This window comes from Taudactylus pleione, unplaced genomic scaffold (genome assembly GCF_031769625.1).
Source record: "Taudactylus pleione unplaced genomic scaffold, aTauple2 ptg000145l, whole genome shotgun sequence".
Taxonomy (NCBI): domain Eukaryota; kingdom Metazoa; phylum Chordata; class Amphibia; order Anura; family Myobatrachidae; genus Taudactylus; species Taudactylus pleione.
In genome coordinates, this window is record NW_028284547.1 from 5,096,097 (window position 1) to 5,118,838 (window position 22,742).

Genomic DNA, 22,742 nt, shown 5'->3' on the forward strand with positions numbered 1-22,742 from the left:
TAGGTTAACTTGTATCCCTTCTACATGTTTACATGTTAGGACATGGTTATTTTCTGAATGTGACAAGTGTTTTATATAAAATAATCTTGTTAAAGACACGAGAGTAGAAACATCTGTACTTGATCCTCTGCACACGTGTAATGTAATAAACAATGTGTATGTGAAGTAACGAAAAATTGCCTAAAATAATTATTTACCTTTTTAAAATATAATTTGTCACTATCATGGTATAAGGCGGTGCTAATTCTAACACCTAATATTGTAGGACACAACAAACTAGCAATAAAATAGCAGTTATCCTGGGTTTGAAACATAACTTTTATAAAAAAATTTATAACAGTTAATATTATCCATTGCTAAAACAGGAATATGTGGACGTTTAGTACATATTCTTTCAACAACTCATAAATATATGCATGGTTATGTAACTTTCTTTTCCTGCACTGTAATTAAGAGCCTATATAAATTGAGAATATACATATTAGTTGTGCGAGTTGTGGAAGGCCAACACTTGTCGAATGGCCCCAGGCCTAAAGTAGGCAAGTGTGTATCTAATGTGGCAACCATTTTGTTTTATATCTTAGCTAAAAGCATGTTAAATGATGTATTAAACAGTGTGTAGGGATTACTGTTTTATTTCTCTGTAGGTGTGATTAACTGCGAAGATATGTGTAGGATAAACTGCTATATACATTGTTTTAGCAATAAGAAATATAGGTTTAAAATTAATAAATTTTAACATGCACAGAAGAGCTGACAGCAAGTCTCAGTTTTTATATAAACAAATGAGCTAACTGAGGTAGCATTTAATTGCAATAAGCAAAAATGAAGGCTAAATGGGCAATCATGTCAGATTTCTACATGGGAACAAAAACATAACTCGGAATTATGTAAATATTATGTCTAAAGCACAGATGACCAATGAATACCTAGTATGTACAGATATTAATTAGATTAATTAAACTAATTGGATTAATTGGAGGTATAAACAAAAATAAGGTATAAATATGAGCAGAGAGACAGGGAGGGGGAAGCAGTCAGAGAACCGAGGAGAGAAAACAGAAAGAGGGTCATGGGGTGCCATTACATATGTATGAAATATTGACTGACTGCTATCCAGCTATTCTATACAGGGTCTCATAAATTTATTTTAGAAGTATTCCCTACTGCTGTTAGTATAACCTATGTTTTTTGTTGTATGTCTGAATTGACAAAATATATGTATGATTAAGCTGTCTTTAAATAAAAGCATTGTCATTGATTTTAGAATCTATATTTGTGTGGAATTATTTAAGTGCTCTCTATTACAAATAAGGTTTTTAAGTAATCCAGAACTATATAGCGTTATCACCATGTTAACATATATCAACAAAATAAAAGAACATAAAATGTGGCAACAAGAAAGGGACAAATAGATAATGTGAATGTGAAAATAAATACTCAAAGGAACTGGTGCAAGTGTTGATTGTGCTTACTATGTTGTGACTAATCTCTGTAATATACAGCTGTTCTGCTCATACAGGTGCTGGGACTAGTAGAGGAAAGAGCTGTCTATCCAGTTAAAAGTTCCAGCAGCTCCTCTCAGTACTAAGATTCCTTCTATGTGAAACTATGTATGATAAAACAATAAATAAGGTGCCTTGTTTCCTTCAGTGTATATATATATATATATATATAAATATATATATATATATATATATCTGTATAAATATATATATATATATATATATATATATATATATCTCTGTATAAATATATATATATATATATATATATCTGTATAAATATATATATATATATATATGTACTTTCTATCCCTGGTTATTCCTTTCCCAGCTTCCACACTCAAGTGTCCTCACAGAAATCTGTATTTAATGTCAGCGACTGAATTGCCGCTGGATGAAATACCACTAACGGATGCACAATGGACCTAATTCCTGACTGGGGCTGGTAATTACTCTAACAATCCCCTATCTCCCCTAACCCCCCCTTAGTGTTGCCTCACCCTAAACTCCCACTAGTGCCTAACCAAAACCTCTCCACATTAGTGCCTAAACCCAAACCCCCCTCCCCGCACCCTAAATCTAACCCTCCCAGGGGGCTGCCTAACCCTTATCCCTCCCTTATGGTGCTTATCTCTAACCCCCCATTTCCCTACCCTAACCCTAACCCCCCAGGGGGGTGGCTAACCCTAAGTCCCCTCTGGGTTCCCTAAAACTAACACTCCACCCTGCGGCTGCCCACTAATACACCCATCTTGCATTAGTTCGGTATTCCGGGTGTCAGGATTTTACATTAGGGCTACATCAGGATTTTTATGCCTATCATTTGTCCTATGTCAGGCTGGCAGTATCAGGATATAGGCAGACAGGATAGCACCAGCAAGTATCCTGACTGCATCCCATCCTGACATATTATGTTTATATCCTTATAGTCTTAGGAATGTTGATATACAGATATACTGTGCATTATTTTTACTATTAGAAGTGGAGATTCACCCACTACTTAGTTCAGTGAGCATTAATGACAGCAGTTGGCATTAGCCATCACACCTATCATTCAATATTGTCTGCTGGATCCATGTTAAATTGTGCTAACAATGCTTCCAATAGAAAATGATTATCTGGCAATAAGATAAATTGCAAACAAATTCCCAGGCATTAGAGAGTTAATCAACCTTTAGTCTTGATGTAGTGGTGTGAGTGAGTCACCCTCACAGCAATAAACCACAGGTAAAAAGAGAAGCAACTACAGAGTCTGAAGGAGACAGAGACATACACTAAAGTCAGTAACATAGTAACAAATGTATATTATGAAACAAGATCATTAAAAATTGTAACACTATCCAGAAGCACAAATATAGGAAAGGAAAGAAACTCTGTTTTGTGAGCACTCTTGAATTATTAATTTAGTATATATTTAAAACATAACTTTTATTGGCATTTTAATGCCTATCATGTAATATGAACAGACAGCGACTCACAACATAGAACATGTACATCTATTTTATGTCATCATATCCAGCTAAGTATATCAATTAATTATGTCCTGGGATCAGGCAAAGTTGATTGATTAACTGGAAAAAATATTATGGTCAGACATATAATCAGATAAATAATGTATTAGTGCCTCCTTTAATAAATATTCAATGAATATACTATCTAACAAATAAATCCAGTCTTAAATTAGCATTAATTCATGTCTATCAATTTTGTTGGCGAAAATATATTAAGCAGCATAATTTTTATTATTTGGCTGTAATAGCAAGATTATATTCTTATTAGTTTGTATAATAATTATTCATTCTATGAATTCTCATATATCACCTTAAGAGACCAAGAGCAAACAATTTTATTTTATTTAGGAATACCATACACTATTGATATATCAGAAAAGTTGGGGTAAAGACACTGTCACTCTGAATTCTGCTTCTCCTCACTTACCATACAGCCATCAATGAGGAGTGAGAGATCATCTGAGAACAGTTTGGCCCCTAGAAACAACAGTATAGAATAACAAATGATGTGCACCTGATCTTTTGTTTGTTTTTTTAATGCCTTGAAGGCTTACAAAAGGATAGAAACTATATCCCAAGAAGAAAATGAGTTAATCAATTAGTTAATCAATCACACATAAGAACATATACTTCTTGCATCAATACATAAAAAGAACAAACCTCTTCTGATTAACTCTTAACAATCTGGTAGGTAATGTCATAGACACTTAATCTCAGTCTCTAAATCTGATTACCATTCACATTTGTTGTAAAGCACACATGAAATTTGAACAGAAACCTGCAATTCCAGGATATGTCTTGCATTAGGAATAAGTAATATTCTGTGCAGGGGAAGATATATGAGAATTGATATAAATATGTGATAATCCTCCCATAGACTGTTAGTAACAAAATAATAATACCCCAACATTCATTGTTATGAAAACTCTATTTATCTCTGCTGAATCAGCTGTTCTATATGAACAAAAAATTAATAGGACCAATAGCGAATTAGATTGAAGTGAGAGTGCTGGAAAAAGGATAGTCTTTCATACCCACCAATTCCTTTAATGAACTTACATAGCAAATTAATTTGCATAAATTTGCTTGCAAACTGCGTTTACAGGAATTTTTTCAATCACAAGAAATCAATTACACTCCCTCTCCTCACCAAGATTTTCTCAGTTCCTGACAGTCCTCCACATTCGCTAATTTATCGCCGATGACATCATTTTCGCCTATTTGAATTATCCCCATATTCAATTACATTGACTTTTCGCCGGTGTTAAAAGTCAATGTAAAAAAATGGGGATAAGTTTTCACCAGCATTTCGCTGGCAAAAAAAAGTGCAGAGTTGGCGTTTAGGGGTGCAGGCTTAAAATAAATAGCCTGCACCCCTGAGAATGACCCCTAAAAATGATCTGTGTTAAAAAAAGTAAAAAAAAAATATAGGGATACTCCAAAGTATTACCTTTAATTTTGGGGTAAAATAAAAAAATAGGGAAAACACAACTAAAATAGCCCCAATAGCGGCAAGTGTTTTCTTCATTGCCGGAGTAGCAGCAAGTGCATTTTTATGGATTTTTTTTAAATCATGTTAGGGACTTTAAAATATGCTTACCCCCATTTTCATGTACCTCAAATTTGATAGATTTAAAAAAATAAATAAATAACTATTCCTAAGTGCAATTCTTCACCACTTCTTCATAGCTGCAAAAATGCACCTGCCACAGCTATAAGAAACCCTGACTTCCTTCAGCAGGTACAATTGAGGGTACCCATAGTGATTCCCCATGTTTAGACATCTTTAGGGGGTCCCTGGAATATTTTCTGAAAATTCCCATTTTTTGGCGATACCTTTCCGCCGGCTTCCATTTTTGATGATTTCTAATTGAATACAGGGATAAAGCGGGCACACGCCCGATATTTTATCCCCGGAAAACCTGCGAAGTGGAGCGAAAAGTCCAGCATGGACTTTTTGCTCCCATATTGAATATGGCCCAAAGTCAGGAAACTCAGGTATTTCTGTGTGCCATGTCTGGGAAATGGTGGACCAAGCTAGTGAGTTCAAATCAATTAAATGAGAGTAGAGTTGATGTATTCTAAATTTAGTCATACTTCATAAATAGAGTATTTGAGATAAAACGTTTGGAGTGTCTAAGGCCCACAGAGGGTTATATAGTGATTGGACATAATGACGTGACTGCAAAAACATAGAGAAATGAGAGCAGTTTTGGGGTATGCAGCAAGGCTGCTGGAGCATATGGGTAAAACAAGGCCTCTTCTAGAGCAGGGTTAGTGTAATGGTCAGTATGTAGCAACCAACTAGCCACATAGCAAAACAAGGCAGATTTAGCAAATACAGCAACATAAGGGGCGCTAAGTTCTCCTTTGGTATTTGGCAAGTAAGCTCAGGAATGATTTATTCTAGGTTTATGATGATGCCAGATACATTTGAAAAAAATTGTGTGTAATGAAGAATATCAGCTTACGTCAATGTAATAAGTAGTGTTTGTAAAATATATGCTAACTTTGGGAATATTATACATTTGATCACTGTCATTTGCCTAGAAGATAAAGCTTAAGGTCCTTCCAAATAAAAGTTGAGATTGTAGTTTATTCAGTAACGGGGGAAAAATTAACACTATATAAGGATGACAATCGGGCTGGTATATAAATTCCTAAATATTTGTGCTTATGAGATGTGACAGTAATTAGAGAAGCAATATGAGGATGAGAGGATAGGAAAGGGATAACATTAATAGGAAGCAATTTAATGCAATATCCAGCAAAATAACTAAATAAGGAAATTGTGTCTACAATTGCATTAATGGAGTGTAAAGGATCCGAACTAAAGAGCATCATATCATATGCAAATACAGACAATTAGCATTATTGGTCCCTAATTGCAATATCTTTAAAGGCGGGAATTTGTCATAGTGTTATTGCCAGTGGCTCAAGGGTAGTTGAAAACAAGAATGGGGAAAGGGGTTACCCCTGGCTTACATTTCCCCAGCACAATGAAGGCACATGATAGACTCAGAATCTGGTATTTGCCCAAAATGCCAAATGACCAATGCCACATTATTTAATTGTATATAGGGATGTAGAAAAGTGAAATAAATGTTGCAGTGAAGTAGTTCAATTTCTAAATAATATGTTATTCCTTCAGCTAACACTCAACCTGTTAGATTGTATTTGTGGTAACTTTAAATTATGGAATTTATGCCCGGATAAAACAACTAAAATCTGTCTGTTGACTGCTTTTATAACTGTTGCTAAGAAAGTTATTCTTTTACATTGGATCAGTAAAACTTCTCTATCCCTTTCTGAGGTTTAGCACAGAAAGCTACAACTCCTTAGAAATATCGTTTTAAGGCCACATTATTAAACTTTTTGAAAGTATTGATTGGTATCTCATTAGACATATTTCATCTTCTGTTTAAGCAGTGAGATCAAACCCTCTTCCTACTCCTGTACACATGCCTTTTATACTTCTCTACTTACAATCTTCTGTTTAAGCAGTGAGATGAAACCCTCTTCCTACTCCTGTACACATTCATTTTATACTTCTCTACTTACAATCTTCTGTTTAAGCAGTGAGATCAAACCCTCTTCCTACACCTGTACACATTCCTTTTATACTTCTCTACTTACAATCTTCTGTTTAAGTAATGATATCAAAACCCTCTTCCTACTCCTGTACACATGCCTTTTATACTTCTCTACTTACAATCTTCTGTTTAAGTAATGATATCAAAACCATCTTCCTACTCCTGTACACATGCCTTTTATACTTCTCTACTTACGATTGGTATGTATTATTTTCTAATTCTAGTTTGAGACAAGTTAATTATTTATTCATTTTTCTCCAATCTCCTTCCCTTTTCTTCTCTCTTGGATTTTCCACCCCTAAATTTTTTTTTCTATTACTTTTCCCCTTTTCGGCTTCTGCAGTTTGTCTTTTTAAGTATAGTGGATTTTGTGAAATACTATCATATCATACCATATCTAGAGTTTACATATTGTTATCTTTCTTTCACAGGGTACATTTTAAATTTTGAGGTAGATATCTACCATTTTGCCGTTCATTTCTCTGTAGACTAATGTAAGTGTTTTTTTTTTCTATTGTTGGTAATTAGCCTTCCATTCTCACTATACTTCATGTTGCATGGTACAGCAGGTAGAATCATACATATTCCATTTGGAAATTGACTGATGACCATAACCTGTATTCCTTGGCCCAAGCAAGAGTTTTATTATTTCTCTCCTATAGTTGTGATTACTTTGCAGCAGTTCTACAAAAAAGACATAATTTAGGTCGCTTCTTAATAGTAGATGGTGAGATGTATCTGCTGCTTGAACTCAGTTAATCATTAATTTGGCCTCTAGTCTGAGGTGCTATTAATAGGTGAATACTGAGGGCAGTGACTATAATAAATGTATCCTCTGTCTTTCATCCTCATTTGGAGCCTGTTACATCTTAGTGCTATATGGTCTTTACAACTGCACTTGGTGGAACTTTTAAAATTTGCTGCAATTTCCCAGATTGTATGATCTTAAATTCTTAAAGTAATGATGGACTGTCCTTTATAGGGGCTAATTTGAGCTGTTCCTGACATATTATAACTTCTGCCTCAAGGAAATATGGTTTTGTACCAATACCCTCTGATAGCACTAGTGATTGGCCTTAGGTATTAGCAAGCAAAACATTATGATAAACTCACTGTGAGTTAATATTTACATTCTATAACTTTTTCTCAAGTTCTTAAGTTCTTTTTAGGTTGCATTTGAAAAAAAATACATTTAAATTATTTTTAAAATAAATTCATACATCAACTACACTATTTATATTTGTCTAATAAACTCATATTAAGCCTTTGTATTACAAAATCTTTATGATCAGGAGAAATAATTATTTACCACCTCTAACTTTTACTCCAGTTCTAAATGATAACTACTTGTTGGGGGAATTTGAAAAATATATTACAATATAAATTCTCCTTTACAAAATAAATTCACACATGATCATTAACTACATTATTTATATATGTCTAAGAAACTCATATTTTAAGCCTTTAAATTACAATGTATTTAAAATCATGAGAATTATAAATTTATTCAGATTTGAAACATTTAACTTTTACTATTTGTGTGTGTTTTATTATGTTCAATAAGACATTGTAAAGTTACTTGAGATATGTACAAAATGTCTATCTGCTGAAACTCTGCCTAGACAATAGGTCATGTCTATACAAAAGGTCCCTGTGGTGACATAACAGGATGCCAGAGGCTGCTATGATCTAATTAGAATACAAGGTGTTACCCCTGCCAAAGTGTAATTAGCTTTTCACATTGTAGTAATTGACCTTAGGGATATTTCTACATCATTTACAAGACAATGAGATAGGGACGGGAAGCTGCTGTGTTTATATGTCACGTCTCAGTGTAAGAATTCCTTCTGGCCATCCTGGGAAATTATGGAGAGAGATCAGGGAGGAATGACTATAAATAGTCTGTATCAGGCTATAAATAGCTGATGGAAGAGTTGCTGGTTTAGTTCCTGGTTGGAGAGCTGGATGTGTAAGAAAGAGACAGAAGGAAGAATCTCCAGAATAAGGTAATTATATTAAACATAAGGAGATTTTGATACATGCTCAGACATTTATATATATTAAATATAAGTACTATAAGTACCCCATCAGACTCTCCACCTCTCTACAATCTTTCAAACGGCTCACCAGACACACTACTTCATCAATGCCTTCCATCCCTCAGCCTAACTTGCTGCTACATGCTTCCTTCTCCCTGTGTAAACCATGCCTGTTTGTCTGTCCCTACCCTTTAGAATATAAGCTCTTGCAAGCAGGGCCCTCTACCCTCTTGTGCTTCTCCTTACTTTAGTTTCATCTACTTCTTACGCCCCACTAGGACACCTAACACTTGGTTGCTTATGCTCTGTTGCTTTTTTGGTTGATATGGTTACAAATGTAGCAATGCATATTATCCATTTCCTTGTCCAGCATTGTATTGTATTATACTTTATGTCACTTTTTTGTTGTGTACTTTTTAAGGAACCGCAGGACACTTGTGGTGCCATATAAGTAAATAATAATAATAATAATTGCATCATTTATGTATTATTTAAACAATCTCTAAAGCTATAGAAGTTATATGTGCCCAAAATTTCTAATTTTTCTATTATAATTGCATCCAAAAATATTCCAACATTTCAATTTTTTATTAGTATCATTAAAATTAAATAGTAACTTCCATATTACTCTGTGCATCAGGTTGCTATATATAAAGTGGTATGTAGGTGGCACATTCTTAATAGTATCTTACATATTACTCTGCACATCAAGTAAGTATTTATAAAGGGGTATCTAGGTGGCATCTCCTTCATAGTATGTTACATATTACTATATGCATCAAGTTAGTATATATAAAGGGGTATCTAGGTGGCAGCTCAATGAAAGTAACGTACATATTACTCTGTGCAACAGGTCAATAAAGTTAAAGAGGTATGTATTTAGCAGCTCTATCATAGTAATTTACATATAACTCTGTGCATCAGGTTAGTATATATGTAAAGCAGTATCTAGGTGGCAGTTCCATTATATTATCTTATATATTACTCTGTACATTAGGTTAGTATATATAAAATGGTATCTCAGTAGCAGCACCATCATAGTATCTTACATGTCACTCTGTACAACAGGTTAGTATATATAAAGGGGTATCTAGGTGGCAGCTTCAATAAAATAAATTACATATTGCTCAGTGCATCAGGTTAGTATTTATAAAGTGGTATCTATGTAGCAGCATCATCATAGTAACTTACATAATACTCTGTACATCAGGTTAGTATATATAAAGGGGAATCTAGGTGGCAGATCCAACAAAGAAAATTACATATTGCTCAGTGCATCAGGTTGGTATATTTGTTTTAAATGTTATATATAGTTCTGATACACTTATACTCATATTTAATTTTCATTTTTCATTGTCTTTGGCAGCAACCCCAACACTTGGACAAATAATATAATTTGAGAATTATTAAATTGGGGTTATTGTATTATCAATATATTGACACCTACTGGTGCAGAATTCTCTTCCCCTTCCCCTTTCCCTTGATACATATATAAAGCAGTATCTAGGTGGCAGTTCCATTATATTATCTTATATATTACTCTGTACATCAGGTTAGTATATATAAAGTGGTATCTCTGTAGCAGCATCATTATAGTATCTTACATTTCACTCTGTACATCAGGTTAGTATATATAAAGGGATATCTAGGGGGCAGCTCCAATAAAATAAATTACATATTGCTCAGTGCATCAGGTTGGTATATTTGTTTTTACTTTTATATATAGTTCTGATACACTTATACTCATATTTAATTTTCCACAATGTTTTCCATGTTTATAAAGCTCTGGGTGTAATGACTAGAGCTATTCAATTAGCTTCAGGGGCATAACTAGGTATTTGAAGGCTCAATAGCAAAAGTTTGTAAGAATCCGTATGTACCACCCAATGGTGAAAAAAGTAAATTAAACATGTAACTTTGACAAGGAATATGGGCACCTCTCAGCTCAAGGCTCCATAGCAGTTGAATTAAAGGTAGTTTTTACCATGATTAGCTGTCATTTTCCCAGTGTGAGAGACCCGTAGGCAGCATGTGGTAACTCACAGACTCAGTATAAAGTGTTTGACTCTTATGTTTCCCTGTGCATTAATCTCAATAGGGTGCATCTAAAACAGATTGATCTTTGCTCACCTGAGGCAACGTCTAAGTTTTAGGGGTAAACCTCATGTCAAATTGAATCTGCCCCTCAGTCACTCATACAAATGCACATATGCTGCTGTAAACATGCATATTTGTTTTATTTTACAAATTATCATGTCTAATTTGTTTATCATAGTTTTCTCTAGCTTTAGGGGTGTAGCCTAGGCCCTTACACTAAACCTACCCATGTCTCTCACACAAACTTTTTTTATTTACTTATTAAAATCCTGGTGTCTCATACAACAATGATCACTGATTTCTCTGCACACATCACACTGAGCAAAGTAACTGTAAGATGATCACATTATCCCCATTCCCATGGTGTGTGCAGAGATAAAGGCAGCATCCTGGTGCATCAGCTGACAGTAGGTGTGACAGGATCCGTATCATGTGTTACCCATCTATGGTCAGTGCTAGGGATGAGTAATGTATGATCTGCACAGTCTGAGGTCACAGTATGAAGAAAATTAGGAAAAATGAATAGACCAAGTATTTTATATCTAGAATCTATTTGCTGCTGGAGGGTAGATGTAAATTAGTATATAGCAATTGACAACATATTACAATTTTAAAACAATTATAAATGACTGGGTCATATTTGTAAGTTTATTTAAATATAAATCATGTTCCTTATATAATATAACAATATTACTCTAAAAGTAGATGTAACACACTAATCTTTATGCTTTTAAAAAAAATATTTTTTTCTTTATAGGGCAATTAAGGAGCAGGATCTGCACTAAGAATATTAGAAGACATTGTGGAAAGTGACATTTTTCTCTGATCAAGCAAAAAAGAGAACTTTTTTTTCTACTGGTGGATTCGCAAAAGCTACTTTAATTTTCTGAACAGAAAACAACATTTACATCTAACTAATATTTCATCTCATATATAATGAGTCTCATAGGAGAGAAAGTGCATCTGTGCTCTGAGTGTGACAAATGCTATACATGTAAATCACAGCTTGTAAGACATCAGAGGATTCACATAGGAGAGAAGCCATTTACATGTTCTGAATGCAGCAAATGTTTTTTTCAAAAGTCATCTCTTCTTACACATCAGAGGATTCACACAGGAGAGAAGCCATTTAAATGCTCTGAATGCAGCAAATGTTTTTCCAAAAAGCAGAATTGTGTTATACATAAGAGGATTCACACAGGAGAGAAGCCATTTAAATGCTCTGAATGCAGCAAGTGTTTTACTGAGAAAAAAACTCTTGTTAGACATCAGAGGATTCACACAGGAGAAAAGCCATTTAAATGTCCTGAATGTTTCAAGTGTTTTACCAGAAAGCATAGTTGTGTTATACATCAGAGGAGCCACACAGGAGAAAAGCCATTTAAATGCTTTGAATGCAGCAAATATGTTTGCAGCAAGCAACAGCTTGTTATTCATCAGATGATTCATACAGGAGAAAAGCCATTTAAATGCTCTGAATGTAGCAAGTGTTTTACCACCAAGCTTGAACTTGTTAGACATCAGATGATTCATACAGGAGAAAAGCCATTTAAATGCTCTGAATGTAGCAAGTGTTTTACCAAGAAACAACATCTTATTAAACATGAGATGATTCATACAGGAGAAAAGCCATTTAAATGCTCTGATTGCTGCAAGTGTTTTATCGCAAAGTATAATATTGTTCTACACCAGAGGATTCATACAGGAGAGAAACCATTTAAATGTTCTGAATGCTGCAAATGTTTTACCACCAAGCAGGAACTTGTTAGACATCAGATGATTCATACAGGAGAAAAGCCATTTAAATGCTCTGATTGCTGCAAGTGTTTTATCGCAAAGTATAATCTTGTTCTACACCAGAGGATTCATACAGGAGAGAAACCATTTAAATGTTCTGAATGCTGCAAATGTTTTACCACCAAGCAGGAACTTGTTAAACATCAGATGATTCACACAGGAGAGAAACCATATAAATGCTCTGAATGTAGCAAATGTTTTACCACCAAGATTAAACTTATTAGATATCAGAGGAGTCACACAGAAGAGAAGCCATAAAAATGCTCTGAATGTAGCAAGTGTTTTACTCAGAAACAAAATCTTGTTAGACATCAGAGGAGTCACACAGGAGAGAATACATTACAGTATGATGTCACAGTGAAAACATTTCTGTAATTTGTAGATTATTATAACCAAAGTAAATTCCATTACAAAATTCTGTTGATTCTGTTGACCTTCAGTCTGTCTAACATGTGATGTCTGTCTATTGAATGTCTATTTAAATACTGTATATCTATCACCTGGATCCCATAAAAAACATATAACCGGGTGTACCTTAGAGCAATTTTAAATTTTACTAAAAAAAAATGAAAAATTAAATTAAACAATCTCAACAGATACTGTAGTTACAAAATGAGTCAACTGACATGTTGTCCTTGAGCTTGTACAGGGCAATCACCTACTGAAGTTGCTCTGTGGGGAGAAAAGAAAGGTACAGTATTACAACATCAATATACAGTACAATATTGTACAGTTTATTATAAAATCTTAACATCCAATATGGACTGTCACTACTGTAAATACAGTACTTTACCATGAGTGATGCCCCTTGTAAAATGTGGGCCCTGGCCCAGCTATTGGTCCAGTTGTGGTCTCCCATGGATTACAACTTGGCCTGTATTGGAAAAAAAATACATTATTCATATTACAGTATGGTGCTTTACTGTATTATTATCCTTTATAATGTATGGTGATACAGGGGTTGAGTAGCTCCTAACAAATGACATAAACAAATGAGTAAAACAATAAAACAGCTATATACAGTAAAAGACAATGCATGGCAATTACAGTCCTTGGTATGCAGTCTAAACATTGCTGCACCAATGGTGATGACACTGAATTGAGCATCAGGGTGGCAGACACTGAGGTGTAGGTGCTGTTGTAGTGAGTATGGAGTAATGAATAGACTAAGTAAGACAAAGAAAAATACAAGAAGGGAGAGGGCCTTGCTCATGAGAGCTTTAAGTACATTTTAAAGGGGGCAGCCAGAAAGGGAGCATATAACAGAGGGTTTGGATGAGAAATGGCTGGAATAAATTAAGAAGTTCTTCAGAGTCCATTTTATGTGTAGTAGAGGGGGAGAATTCCAGAGGTAGCAACATATTCAAAATCATTCACTGACACTGACATAAATATATATATATTTATATATATATATATATATATTATATATATACTGTATATAAACGATCATCCAAGCAACAGATTCCACCATGGGCTCAGGCAGTGCCATATCAGGATAGCAGTGTACCCTGTGCTGCACTGCTGCCCTTATCGCTCCCCCCACCCCCTTGTCCCCCGGAGCGCTTACCTTTTTCTGCCATTAGGTGGGTGGAGGATGGGGATCTTCATCTGTGTTTCTTTGCAAGCAGCGCGCATTACTGCAGGAGGTCTCTCCGCAGACCTCCAGGGCCTGGCAGTTTGCGATCGGTGACCTTGGAGGATTCCACCCTATGCGTAGGCACCAGCCGCTCCACCCTCCTTATGGCCCTGGGCTGAGGCATTGGTCATACCAGCACACTATTTCCAAAAGTCACCAATTTTTAATCTCCATAACAATTTCTTTCAAGCAGCACTTTTTCCAGCAGCATATTAGAATCTTTCAGCATATCATACTTTACATATCAGTCTGAATATCTACTGCTGGGGTAAACCCTAATTCCAAGAGCCTGCTTCCAAATATGTATATATGTGTGTACAGATGGGTCCTCATACAACTAGCCTCATTGCTTGTTAAATAATATGCATTTGAAGGTAAAAAGTCTCAATAGAGACACTCGCACTACCGAGGCACAGGGAGTGTTATGTGTGGCATGACTTGTAGTGGATGGAGGATAGATGTCTGTGGACAGATCTGTATAACATCACTCTTCAGTGTTGGCAGCTGGCACCTCTTTTTATCTTGTTTGGGTGCCCTCCTGCTGATCACTCACCCCTGACATGACCAACAAACAAAAAGGCAGCACTCCAAGTCTGGAATCTTTGGTGAAAAATCAGGTGCTGTTTTAATCAACGTTTCCTGAGGAAGGGGTACTGGACCCCAAAATGTTGATTTAAACAACACCTGATTTTTCACCAAAGATGCCAGACTTGGAGTGACACCTAATTGTTTGTTGGATATGCATACATGCAGTACACACACTTATATATATATTACAGTGAGGTACAGAAACAGCACTCAATCCCATATGTTTCTGTGTAAATGCAGTTACTTTACATCAATATTTATATTCCACTATAATCCCGTTTTTGTGGTGGCAGCTGTATGTTCTCCAGAAGAATCAGTTGTTTTATGATCCCAGAAGATTATGGAAAACAAAAAGGTGAGAACAAGTTAGTCCTTTTATACACCCAAAGGCAGCTGGTTAAGTACTCCAAATATAGGATTTAAGGAGAGAGAAAACACTTCTCATAGTGTAGTACATTTAAAAGAGGTTTTAATCCAAAATACACACAACACACATAAAAATGGAGAATTACATTAGTAAAAATTCAAACAAGCTTATCTGATAGTAGCTGGTCTCAGAGTTTAGGGATACACCCACAGTCCTCAACACTTTTCGTCCTTAGTGCAAATTGAGCTGGACCTCCTGAAGAAGTACCTAGAAACCCCCCCTGTCCGACCTGGTGAGCAGCGCTGCTGCTGAATAAAATATTTTTTTTTTCAAAGATTGACACTGCCTGGGCTGGCTGTAGGGGGAGCTGCAGCGGGCAAGCTCCTCCCAGTTAGTCCCCAGGCCGGGCACCGTGATCCGGATGAATCAGCGCCTCATGCCACCCTGGACACAATGTAACTGCCAGCCAGGGCCGCCATCAGGGGGGACTGCCGGGCCTAAAGTCCTGGGCCCAGACAGAAAGGGTCGCCTTGGAAGGCAGCACAGTTGATAAGCGCCAGCGGCATATTGTAGGATGTGCCGCAAGCCAATCAGGAGCCGCTGCCGCGGTGGCTGGCTTCAAATGCAAAATAGTACTGTTACCCGGGCCCCTCTATCCGGGAGAGTGTTTGCCAAGAAGACAAAAGCCAGGGGAGAGGGAGGAAGAGCAGCAGCTGCGGGGGTGATAGCAAAAGGGAGAAGAATAAGTCTGCATCCACTGCTGCGCGATGGTGAAGACCTCAAAGGAGCAGGAGATGGTGCGGGGGATCCAGCTTCCTTTCCAGCTTTTCCAGTGGTACAGACAGCTCTCCCATCCCCCCACACCCCTGGAATAACATACAGCAGACAGCTCTGCATAATCTAATAAATATTATCCTCCCATCCCCCACCCACTGGGAATAGCAGACAGCTGGCATAATCTAATAAATAGTATCCTCCTATTAAAACTCTTGAAGTACACAATTAAGTGTATGTTGCAGGCTTATTCTGGTTAGACGCTTTTGTCATTGGGTCTGTAACCAATTATTTGGAAACCCCCCTTTCAAAATCCTGTGTTTGCCACTGGTAGGAATTTGCAATATCAAAACAGTAACAATTATATGCAATATGTATATGAATTTAAGTGAAATTATAGTATATTACAATGTAATAAAATATTTTAAGAAAGTTTTATAAAGTATTAGAATACCAATGGCCATCTAAGAAATGAAGTACAAGTCAGACTAAATCTACAAGAGGAGGTATATCTAGCTATAACTATGCAATAGACCAGTGTTTCTCAAACTCGGTACTCAGGACACCACACGGTTCACATTTTGCAGGTCACCCAGCAGGTGCACAGGTGTAATCATTACTCACTGACACATCTTAAAAGTTCCACAGGTGGAGATAATTATTTCACTTCATTCAGTGTTGAGACATGGAAAACATGCACTGTTTGGGGTCTTGAGGACCGAGTTTGAGAATCTGTGCAATAGACCATATTTATGCACTCTCTCACTTTTTTAGGACATGACTGTAAAATAAAATAATTAGGGCAAGTCAGATAAAACAAAAGGAAATGAGACAATAAATTATCTTAGGTGACCTGCCATAACAGAAATCATTCTGTGGGGTAAATCTTCCAAAGTGAGAGTTTTTAGAAGTGAGTTTTAAAATAGAAGTTGCCCACAGCAACCAATCAGATTCTAGCTGATATCTTCAAAAAGGTACTAGTTTAATGTTAAGTAGAATCTAATTGATTGCTATGGGCAACATCTCTTCTAAAACTCACTACTAATAACTTTCACTTTAATAAATTTACCCCCTGTGTGTTCAAAAACACTCCAGATGTTAGCCTGAGTTTGGGCATGAAGACACTCTATATAAACTACTCATTTTTAGGAGAAAGCTAGGACACCCTTTTCAATATTAAAAATAGCCATGTGTCTTTCCCAGTAAAGTACCTCTAGCATAAAAACTTTCCATTCACTCAATGTGGGAGAGGATTGTAGAATCCAAATTTTGAGAATTAGCTGCTTGTCTACTTTCACCATAACCATCAAGTAGGGTTTCCAAGGATCTACAGATGATTCTGATTCCCAGGTGGAGAAGTCAGTGAAAAGGAAAGTAGCAGCGTTATTAGATCATTTAAGTTTCAATGAATATTTTAAGTAATATAAGAATTTGTTGCAAAATCTAACAACTTTTCCACAATACCAGATGTGTTGGAATGGAGAGGCATTTGAGTGGTTATGTTTGATACAAGTCCCAGTGGCCGATACCACAAAGTGTATTCTATGGGCAGCAGATAAATAAGTCTGATTCAATACTCTAAGGTGAATCTCTTGTAGCTGTGGTGACTTAAGGTTAGGTAGAACAAACTAAATTTGCAAGGATTAACTCAAAGTCAGGTAACTCAGGTATTTCTATGTGCCATGTCTAGGAAATAGTGGACCAAGCTTGTGAGTTCAAATCAATTAAATGGGAGTAGAGATGATGTATTCTAAATTAAGTCATATAACATAAAGAGAGTATTTGAGATAAAACATCTGGACTGTCTTAGGCTCACAGAGGGTTCATATTTTTCTTGTAGCTATATAAATGAAAGAATAGTGCCACTCGGGTTCATTCACATCATTGATGGACATGATGTCCTTTAGCCCCAGAGTCTGTAGAGGCTATTATTAGAGAGGGAATGAACATCAGGTTAACCCACAAAGGAATATAAGGGGATGAAAGAGGATTTATCATTAAGTGTGCAATGACGCTAAACCATGTTTTATAGGGATAAAAAAAATTGACAACAGAAAATCAAGGGAAATGTCATTTTTAGGTTTTGCAGCAAGGCTGCCAGAGCATATAAGTAAAACAAGGCCTCCTCTATAGCAGGGTTAGAGTGATGGTCAGTATGTAGCAACCAATCAGCCACATTGTGAAACAAGGCAGATTTTGCAAATGCCGCAACATGAGGTATGCTTCGTACTCCTTTGGTTTTTGGCATATATGCTCAGGAATGATTCATCCTGGGTTTCTGATAATGCCAGATAAATTTGAATAATATTTGTGTGTAATGAAGAATATTAACTTTCGTCAATTTAAAAGGTAGTGTTTGTAAAAGATATGCTAGCTTTGGGAATATTATACATTTGATCACTGTAATTCGGCCTAGTAGAGAATCTTAAGGTCCTTCCTAATAAAATTTGAGATTGTAGTTTATTCAGTAGTTTTGAAAAATGAACACTATAGAGGGACAACAATCGGGCTGGTATATAAATACATCAATATTTGTGCTTATGAGGTGTGACAGTAAATACAGAAGCTATATAAGTATGACAGTATAGAGAAGGAGTCACATTAATAGGAAGCAATTCAGATTTGTCTATGATATCCTGAAACTAAATAAAGAAAATGTGTCTAAAATTGCAGGAATGGAGTGTAAAGGATCCGATAGAAAGAACATCATATCATCTGCAAATAAAAACAACTTGCTTTCTTGGTCAATATTGGCAATTTTAGTAAAGGCGGGTTTTTGTTGAAGTGCTATCGCCAGTGGTTCGAGGACAGTTACAAATAAGAATGGGGAAAGGGGGCACCCCTGTCACGTCCCTCTTTGAATATAGAAAAGGTGGTTACAAATATTTATTAGTGAGGACTCGAGAAATGGGGGAAGAATATAGAGAGGTTAAAAGTTTGGGTAAGCTTACATTTCCCCAGCACGATGAAGGCAGAATCTGCTAATTGCCCAAAAAGTCAAATAACCAATGCCACATTACTTCATTGTATATGGGGATGTAGAAAAGTGAAAACAATTTTGGTGTAAAGTAGTTTAATTTCTAAATAATATGTTCTACCTTCAGCTAACACCCAACCCATTAGCATGTTTTGTTATAACTTTAAATTATGGAATTTAGGCCTGGATAAAGCAACTAAATTCTGTCTTTTGACTGTTTTTATAACTGTGGCTAAAAAAAATTTTCTTTTACATTGGACCAGTAAAACTTCTCCGTCCCTTTCTAAGATTAAGCACAGAATTCTACTACTCTGTTACTATGATTGCTCCTCAACCATACCTGATATTAAATAAAGGAGTAAAAAAATAATATCAGAAATGGGAACCCTTTATTAACACCTTAGAAATATCGTCTCAAGGCCACATTGTTAAACTTTTTCGAAAGTATTGATTGGTATCTCATTAGCTGTATTTCATGTTCTGTTTAAGCAGTGAGATCAAACCCTCTTCCTACTTCTGTACACATGCCTTTTATACTTCTCTTCTTATGATTGATATCTATTGGATATTAATTCTACTTTGAGACAATTTAATTATTTATTAATTTTTCTCCAAACTCCCTTCCCTTTTGTTCCCTCTTTTATTTTCTAACCTTGATAAAGCTGACTTACAGCGAAATGCACATTGGCACGCCCGTTGTGTGTACCACATGTGTTATAAATCCTAAATGTCATAATATCAATGTGAGATGGAATTATAATTTACACCATGTTTCTTTGTTCTGTAATAGGTCATATGGACATGTAGAAACTCTGTTATCAATTGCAATCCACACTCTGCAACATTGTATCTATGTGAGGGAATGTTTGTAGTGCAGCTGCAACAGTATCAGTTTACCAACCCGATATGCTTAAAATAGGATTTATCATGCTATCCTAACTAACATGATTAATAGATCTATATGGTGCTCATAGACATAGAAACCACAGTGATATACTCTTGATGAAAATGATTTCCGTGTATGTTAGCATTGAGTGATATCTTATTAATAGGATGGTAAACACAACGTTATTACCTAGCAGAAAGATGTTGATTTAATATCATCAAGACCTTATCTACCAGATGCAGTTTTGTCTTTATGGGTTTTTTTGTGAATAAACAGATATCAATTCTCCATACCAACAGTGAAGAGAGCCACAGTAATTAATTATATAGGAGGAGTAGGAACACATGCGGAGTAATATGTATTAATTTGATAAGACCTGATAGCCAGATTGAGAGTGAATGTCACATGAATTTACCAAGATAAGTCCAATGTAATACATTTCCCAATTTGACAAGTATGGGAGAAATAATCCCTCTACTTTATTATATATAAACTGTGGCTCTTATACTGTCTGCACATAAGGACAAGTGTGAAACAAATTATTCACATATTTAATTAAGGCTACTTAGATTCTATACATGCATGTGCATGAAGGGATTGAACTGTAGTTACATTCTATAATCCTGCAACTATAATAATTATTGTATGGGAGTGGTCTTTTGGCACAAGAAGTAATTTAATTTAACTTACACCATCTCTCTAATTTAAGAGAGTGGCATATTAATCCAGAGTTTCATCTACAAATTGACCTAGAAATAAGAATATGGTCACACTATAAGGGTACTTTTGAATTTTTATTTCACCAATTTCAATTCTTTTTCACTTTTCATATTTTTTTTTCTACTTTTAACCTCTATTTCGCTGGTCATGTCCCATGTTGGGGCATTTTAATGTATATCTAATAAAGATTGATTTTTATTTCTTAATAACTTTACTGTGCACCATACAATAGACAATCTTTTCTTCTCCCTTCTGTTGGTGTTTTTGAATATACATATTTATTTGTCTTTTGGCAGCACCCCTTTTATATTCAATTATTTAAGGGTTTTCTTCAAAATTGTAGTGTGCAGATGTCTATGTTCCTTTGTCTTTTTCTCATTTTCTAACCCCCAAATGTTTTTTTTTTCTATTACTTTTCCACTTTTCTGTTTCTGCAGTTTATCATTTTAAGTATAGTGGATATATTTTTCAGTATTTGTGGAAATGCTATCATATCATACTATAACAAGTGTTTACATAATGTTATCTATCTTTCACATGGTAAATTTTAAATTTTGAGGTAGAAATCTACCGTTTGCTATTCATTTTTCTGTGGCTAATGAATGTGATCTTTTTCTATTGTTGGTAATTAGCCTTCCATTCTCACTATACTTCATGTTATAAAAACCAATACATTTTGTTTTTAAAAAAAGAGTGAGGGGAGGCCAAACAATATGGCAGGGTGACTCAGACAGACGATCCCAGGTTACCAGATCAAATGCTTTTTCAGCATACAAAGATAATAGGTACCTGGGATAAATGGGATCATCACTCTTTGAATTGTGTATTGATTGTAGCACAGTTAAGACTTTTCTAATATTAGTAATCTAACTTCAGCCCCATATAAACCCCATTTAGTCAGATTGTATAGTATGAATTTGATTTTAACTATTTGGTTCGGGTCTATAGTATCAATTAGATTGTATATGAAATTGAGAAACAGAGTCTAAATTGAAAGGTGACAGTTCCCACATATCCTGTATCACTGTATTTTCAAGTATCTTTATTGCTGTTGTCAATCATGGATCAGTCTAAGTTGTCAGTCTATGGAACAGGAGTATCACACCTCTATTAGCAGTAGTAACACTTTGTCAACAACTAAAAGTCTATAAAGATATTTGGAAAAAATAAAAAAGGACATTTCAAATTTAAACAGTGTTTGACAATCTCATAGAGAATCATAGCTAACATCCCTTACACAACTGACATTGGCATGATTTGGGAGGCGGAATCAGAAATATTCAATTTGGAAATGGACTGATGACAACAGCCTGTATTCATTGGCCCAAACAAGAGTCTTCGTATTTCTTTCCTATAGCCATGTTTACTTTGCAGCAGTATTACAATAAACACATGATTTTGATCTCTTCTAAATTGTAAATGGTGAGATGTGTCTTCTGCTTGAACTCAGTTTATCTTTAATATGGCCTCTAGTCTGAAGTGATATTAATAGGAAAATAGAAAGGTGGTGACAAATATTTTTTAGTGAGGAAGCGAGTAATAGCTGAATAATATAGAGAAGTTAGAAGTTCAAGGCTAGAAGTTAAATAAAGTGTGGGGTAGGCCAAAGCAGAGGAGTAAGAACTAATTTAGAAAATTGTGCTGTGAATATGAAAAAATAAATGTACCACAGATAAATATAATAAAAGATATAAAAAAATGGGTGAATACTCTGATAATAGATGTTCAATATTTGAAAGACATCACACAAAAAGGTAAAAAACATATCAATAAAATGAGAAATGTAGCAGCACTTAAATAAGCGACAACAATAAATAGCAATATTTATATCAAAATCTCCACAACTCCAAAATAAGTTTAAAGATGAGAGTATCTAATTTATTCCTCACAGCTGTGTCCAGGTTAAAAGAAATGTCTCTCTGTGCAAGTAATTGCTGAATCCACACACTTGCTGTGTGTGCTTAAGTAGAAGTCTTTTACAGTCACTAGACAGGACCCTGCCCAATTAGATCTTTATTCCAATATCCACCAGATGAAAACATAATAATAATAAAAAAATAGTCAACAAAAAATCATAAAAAAACAAAAACAAAAAAATCTCATATAGCTCGTCTGTAATGTGATAAATTTATTTACTTACCAGTCTCTTGCTGCAATGATGTACAGTCCCCTCAATATATCAGTAAATGCCAATATTTCTATTTATCCTTGTATCTTTGGGTTTGTTGGCACCAAAGGAGCAATCAGCA

General features: G+C 35.3%; 2 pseudogenes; one reads left to right on the forward strand and one right to left on the reverse strand.

Moving 5' to 3' along the window:
- LOC148522640 (uncharacterized) overlaps positions 1-22,742 on the reverse strand; it is an 808,266-nt pseudogene that overhangs the window by 663,269 nt on the left and 122,255 nt on the right.
- LOC148522649 (uncharacterized) overlaps positions 1-22,742 on the forward strand; it is a 68,345-nt pseudogene that overhangs the window by 39,184 nt on the left and 6,419 nt on the right.